Raw genomic sequence first — 7,037 nt, forward strand, 5'->3', positions numbered from 1 at the left:
AAGTTCTCTAAAATGGTCATAGCACCAGTTTCAAACAAGGAGAAATAATAGCAACAAGAACAAGTGAAGCGTAAAAAAGACTAACGCCTAACTAGATAGTAAAGGCATGTATCAAATCCAAATAAAACACAACAAAGAAAGAAATAGGAAAGTGAAGAGAAAGCATCCACTAGATAGTAAAGGCATGTATCAAATCCAATCAAGGAGATGCTTGACCAAGACATTTCAAAATTACAATTATAAGTTTTAGTTTATGGATTCCACCTCTAAAGTTATTACTTTTTCGTTTGTAAAGAAGTGGGGTAGACTTAGCAGCTTTTATTTCAAAAGTAAATGTCGGCAGAAATTGTGCCATTATAATTTATAAGATATGATTCGACCAGAGAATTAGGCAGTAATACATACCAGTATACAAGAAGATGCAGATTCCCATCTGGTCATTTTTTGTTCTTCTCATTGGGCTGTTTTCTAAAGAAACGCCACAAGTTTCAGCTAAAAGAATATGGCCATCATCAGCAATATTATCTACATCAAAACCTGGCTGCCCAGAAAGATGCGGCCACTTAACCATTCCTTATCCATTTGGAATAGGAAAAGGGTGTTACTTCAATGAAGAATTCGAAGTGAGCTGCATTAACAACACTGCTTTTACTGTAGATTTGAATTGCGAAACATATCAATGGACTCCGTGTCGGTTGTTCTTAGTTCTAGTCCGTCACTCTACAACAAATTATCTGGAAAGAACATTGACGGTGATGAATATGCTCAGTTAGCCAGCACCGAGTATTTTGGTCTTTCCAGCAAGAACTTTATAGTAGCCATTGGGTGTGACATTTATGCTGATGTCAAAGATTTAGACACTAGTAGTGGAGACATTGTAAGTGGATGTGCTTCTTTCTGCAGCAACATCACCAATAACTTTTCATCTTCTTCAGCTTCATCATCTTATTGCACTGGGAGTAACGGTTGTTGTCAGTCTGCATTTTCGAAAATAGCAGGACGGTTAAGTGTGTCTGTAAGAACAATGAACACGGAGAATACATCGTGGGCATCTACCGATTGCACCTATATCTTAATTGTGGAAAAGGGCTTTTCTGAGTCTAACTTCACTCAATTACTTGGTAAGTGCAAAGAAGAAGATCATTATGAAGGAAGGATGGCGTTGGACTGGGTCATTGGCAATGTTAGTTGCGACAAAGCCATGAGAAGGCCAAAATATTATGCGTGTAGAAAGAACAGTAAGTGTATCGATGACACTACAAGGCCTGCTGGGGGATACCGATGCAATTGCTCTCCTGGTTATCAAGGCAACCCTTACCTCCCTCACGGATGCCAAGGTACTAATTCCCCGGTCCATTTCTCTTTTATGTTTTGGGATTTAACTTATCTATATTACTCCCTCCATTTTAACTTTCATATCTTACTTTCATTTTAGTCTATTTCAAAAACAACGTCATATTTTTATATTTAGTAAGTTTTTAATTCCGATATTCTCATATATTACGCTTAATAACACACCCTTATAGGAATGACATGGAATATTTAAGACCACAAGATTCAAAGGGTACATTTGGTATGCTATAGGCACCTTTGGTTTAATACCACAAGATCCAAATGTATTCGTTATATTTTTTAACTTCGTGAAAATTCAAACTAAGACAAACAAAATAAAACAACAACAACAACAACAACATATCCAATGAAATCCCACAATGTGCGGTAAAATAGAGGGAGAAAAAATATAACAATGAGCCCGTTTGGATGGACTATATTAAGTGAATTTTAAGCATAAGCCATAAGTTAGGTATTGTAGCTTTTGGCTTTTGGCTTAAAAGTTGTTTTAGCTTAAAAGCAATTAAAATAAGCCAATCCAAATGGGCTCAATATCTTACACTAACAATGTATTTTAACTTGTTTCAGCATGTAATATGTCTGGTTTTCTCAGTTACTTATCTCTGTTTTTATGGATGATTCCTTGTTAATTTCCACGGACATCAATCAACCAGTGTGCAAGTCCAAAATGGAAGCGTTGTCCCAACAAAACTCGATGTGTTAATACTCCAGGCAGTTTTCTTTGTGAGCCAAATAATGTGAAACACATGCCCCTTATACAAATCTGCTTGGGTATCGTATAACTCTCTTCTTTGTCTCTTTTCCCCTCTTTTTTCTTTGTTAAAGTAATTTATGTTTTCTATAACTTTTTATTTGAGACAAATTACTCCTTTGAACTGTCAAATAGATTCATGATCCTTTTCATGTTACGACCTAACTAAAATCTTTATGACATTTATTCTAATTAGAAACTCAACATAATTTATGTTTGCAAATTACAAAGGGGCCTGGAGACGTAGGGGAAGTAGGAGGAGCACCAGTTCAGTGTGTGCTTTGCATTTCCAGAAATTTCTCTTAGATACTAAATATGGATTTATGTATGTTTATAAAGATAGTGGTTTGCTCACAAGCAGGTATTGTAGCAGCATTTACTTTGGTAATCCTGGTAGCAGTTTGTCTTTGGCTACGCATGTGGCTCGGGAAGAGGGAAGAAAAAAAAGCTAAACAAAAGTTTTTCAAGAGGAATGGTGGATTGCTTTTACGACAACGTATTCCCTTAAATGGAGAAAGTACTAGTGACTCTTTGTTGAAGCACTTTTTGAAAGAGGAGCTGGAGAAAGCAACAGACAACTTCAATGAAATTCGAATTCTTGGTAAAGGAGGGCTTGGGACTGTCTATAAAGGAATGTTATCAGATGGAAGCATTGTAGGTGTGAGAAATCCAATGCAGTGAATGAAGATCAAATTGAACAGTTTATAAATGAGATACTCATTCTCTCCCAAATAAATCACAGACACATTGTCAAGGTACTGTTGATATTTCATCGCTCCTGCTACCATATTATTAAAAATGGAGAAAGAGAACAACATAATTCAAAGACTAAAAAACCTGTAATGCATAAACAGGATGGAAGAGGGAGGTGAACATAAACGCACTAACAATATTAGAAAATTCATATACTCTTACAAAATAACACACTAGACTTACACAACACGCGCACACAGTGTGCTACTACATCAACTCTTGCTCCTATTCACAATCATAATTAATGAACAATTTGGGATAACTCAATAGTCACTCACTTTAAGCACTGAAGATAACTCAAGATATAAATGAACCTAGCACTTTAATCATAACTTTAACATTTAAGTTTACTATTTTAAACAGGTACTTGGCTGTTGCTTAGAAACTCAAGTCCCATTATTAGTTTATGAGTACATCTCGAATGGAACCTTGTCATCCCATATTCACGGAAACCTTAGTCACAGTTCTAATCCCACTCCCTCAAAGTCTGAGTTGGATGTTCAGATTCTTTCACGCCCAGCAATAATATTATCGTGGGATCATCGCTTGAGAATTGCTGCAGAAATAGCAGGGGCACTTTCTTACATGCACTCATGTGCTTCTACTCCCATTCTTCACAGAGATATAAAATCAAGCAACATATTACTAGACGATAATTTTAGAGCAGTGGTTTCTGATTTTGGAATTTCGAGATTTTTGTCTGTTGACAAGACTCATTTAACAACACTAGTAGGGGGTACATTTGGTTACATAGCTCCAGAATACTTCCGATCAGGTCAACTTACAGACAAATGTGATGTCTACGCCTTCGGTATAATTCTTGCTGAGCTTCTAACAAGTCAAAGAGTTGTCTCTTCAAGCGAAATAGAAGATCCAGGTTTGGCCATACGTTTCACATTATCATTGAAACAGAATCGCATATTTGAGATCGTAGCTACTGAAATTGTAAAAGAAGTTGCGGATGAACATGTGATTCTTGTTGTGTGGCTTGCCAAGAGATGCTTAAAATTTAATGCGAGGAAAAGGCCAAGCATGAAGGAGGTAGCAGTTGAACTTGACCAACTAGGAAAACTGAGGCAAGATATGCCTCATGCTGAGCGTTCTCAAGATAAAATTTCTCCAAAAACTGAAAGTTCATATAGTTATACTTCTGATTGTACAGAAGAAGATAATCAGAACTCAGTGTCTCAAAATGAATTGCAATAAGGAATTTTTGGAACTTTTATAACTTCAAGTTTTATCTCTTATAATCTTATATATATATAAAAGCAGGCAAAGGGCCGCTGATGTGGCACTCCTAATGACTAGCATTTATATTTATTTATTTTCTCCTTTTTTTGCAATTTCTACTTCACACTTCTAAAAAAAATCAGGTGAAAAAAGAAAAAAACCCCCGGTTCGGTGCTCTAGCATAGAATCCCAAGAGTCGCTTCTTAAAAACCACCCAATAAGCCAAAGCCTTCGGCCTCACATGCCGCTTCAACCAAACACGGCTTCTCAAAAAAAAAAAAAAAAAAAAAAAGAACAGAAGAGAAATTTACCAGTGAGGATTGAGGAAGATCCGTTTGTTAATTCATCTATTCTCAAATAAGGTACAAACTACAAACCTTCCTTCTTTATCCCTTCCTATCGCCAGCCTTGTATTGGTTTTCCCTTTTCCATCACATTCTTTCACATAAACTTCTTAAACCCTACGAACTTTGATTATTTATTTTGTGGCGCAATCTTTTTGTTGCTACAGTTGTATCTTTTGATCAGTTTGTCATCTTTTTCGCTCTGTATATCGTATTAGATAATTCTGGTGGGATTCCTTTTATCTGTGGTTCATCAGATGTGGCTCAATGCCTCTACTATGGGACTCAGTATGGTAGATATTGATGTCAATGATAAATTAAACTTATATGGCATATTATTCAGGAAGGAAAAGGAATTAGTGCAATGACTGATTGAAATTTGTTTTGTTCGACTGATGTATGCCAGAAACTTCCTATTAGTTGACAAAAGGAATTTGGATTAGACAAAAGTAATTTTGTTTCAGGGGTTAATTGAAGTTTGTTCTCATGATGCAATTAAACTACTAAAAGTATAGTGATCTGTGCGGACCTATTGATACAGAGAATACGTGAGTTTTGCAGGCTTAGTTTTGAGGCTTTATTCGGAAGCTGAGAGATTGAGAGTTGTGGAACAGTGGAGGAATAGGAAACATTGGTAGACACAAAAGCTGAGGATGATGAAGTACCTACCCACACTGTACACGACACTGGTGGCTCCTTTTGCTCGTGTTAAGGACGAGAACTAATGACGCCATACTAGCCTAAGGTTGAAGAAGCACTAGGAATAGCAACTTAAGCATTAAAGGCTTAATATGACAGTAGATAATGAACAAATCAATAATTTTTCTTATAATCTTCTTTTTATTTGCTTTTCTCCTCTTTTGTTTAAAGTAGACAAAAGCTGGATGAATTATCATCTATAGTTGTTCTTTCTTTCTTCCTTACCATTTGTAAGTTTATTTGCAATTTCTCAAACCAGTGTTCCTTCTGATTCCTCAAAGCCTTTTTCATTAGTACAGTACGATATACGTTTCCTACTTTTTATTTCTCTTAATTGCTATTTATAGTATTATTGTTTCTTCAGTATGATAATACAGAGGAGTCATTTCATTAAGATGAACCTACATGTAATTTATCTTATGTTTTGGCTTTCACTTTCAATCGAGTAAGGATACAAATTTAACTGATAACATTGATAGTTTAAAAGCTTTTCGTTGTTAATGTAGTTTTTTCAATTGTGTTACAATTTGCCCATTATGATCGTTCATGGTAGAATCATGAAGAGATTTTAGTTATCAAGGATTGTTTTTAAATGCCGAATTATTTAGCCATATTTTTGCTTTCTTTATCAAGTATGGATTGGGAAATCTCCCTAAATAGGCCCAATCTATATATTTATATAAAGTGGGCTATAGCTTAGGTGATGAGGCACTTCCAAAAACAAGAAACTCATTTATCTTCTTTTTTCCTTCTTTTTAGTTGTTCTTTTGTTCCTCGTTGTTTGGTTCATGTTTCCTTTCCCTAATTGTTTATTTGTTACTGTAGTCAAGAAAGACAATAAATAGTTGTGAGAGTTAAAATAAACACTCATGTCCATTATGACCCTCTAATTCTGGTGATAGTCATGGATAAGTTCTTCGGTTAGTTATAATCCTTTCCCTCTCCATACAGTTTGAAGTACCATCTTTTTGGGTTGCATATTCTATCAAAGCGCTGAGCATTATTCATGAGTTTCTTTTTTGTAATTCTCAGAATCTCAAGTTCAAGCAAATAAGCAAAAAGCTCATAGGTACATGTCAAAATGTCTTTATTTCGGGAAGTCCACGATAAATAATGTTGTTAATTGAACATGAACAGAGGTACAAGCATTACATGCTGAGAAGTAAGAAGCGCAGACGACGCTAGGAGAATCCCCAAGATAAAGATAGTACTTCATTACATCGAATATATAGTTGCACCTTATCCAGCAGCCTTAGCTTTCTTTCTAGCACACACATTTTAACGGATATAGTTCAACCATTGTCCTCTGTTACAAAATTGGCTTCATCAAATATATGGTTATACTTATTTCTTACGCTTATTGATATTGTCTCCATATAACTTAATGCTCAATACTTTGTACCAGAGTCCGTGAAACTATGAGAGTAGTGTGCTTGAGGCAGTTAAGTGTTCATGCAATGATCCAGTAAGAGATCGATGTTAGTATTATTCATAATAATATTCTCGTAAGTGAATTTATTCAAGGAGGTCCCTCTCTTTCTCTCTCTCGGACAGGTTTGTGTCAAACTATACTAGATTTATTGGTGTATTGATGTTAGCAAGTGTTCTTCTGTACCAAAATCTCTATGAGGAGGTATTGTATTTAGCAGATGGGTCCCTTTTGGTTATTCTATATTAAAGCAATAATCTCCTGAAGCTAAAGTGATAATTGTGTAGATACCAACTTTTATATTTTCCTATAGTTTATATTTGAAGCATATGCTATTCTTCCCAAGTGGGTTGTTGCTTTGTGTGGAGGGATGTGTGGAGGGAATCTAAGGTGTGTGCAAAGGGCATGAGTTTCGCAAGACTTTTTTAATTTGACCCCTCAGATGAACACAATGGACCCAAAGAATTTAACATAAAAA

At 35.5% G+C, this 7,037-nt stretch overlaps 1 pseudogene; it reads left to right on the forward strand.

The window, feature by feature from the left end:
* Positions 1–413: 413 nt before the first annotated feature.
* On the forward strand, positions 414–4,105 carry LOC132040923 (wall-associated receptor kinase-like 10; annotated as a pseudogene).
* The last annotated feature ends 2,932 nt before the right edge of the window (positions 4,106–7,037 follow it).

This window comes from Lycium ferocissimum, chromosome 12 (assembly GCF_029784015.1).
Source record: "Lycium ferocissimum isolate CSIRO_LF1 chromosome 12, AGI_CSIRO_Lferr_CH_V1, whole genome shotgun sequence".
NCBI lineage: Eukaryota > Viridiplantae > Streptophyta > Magnoliopsida > Solanales > Solanaceae > Lycium > Lycium ferocissimum.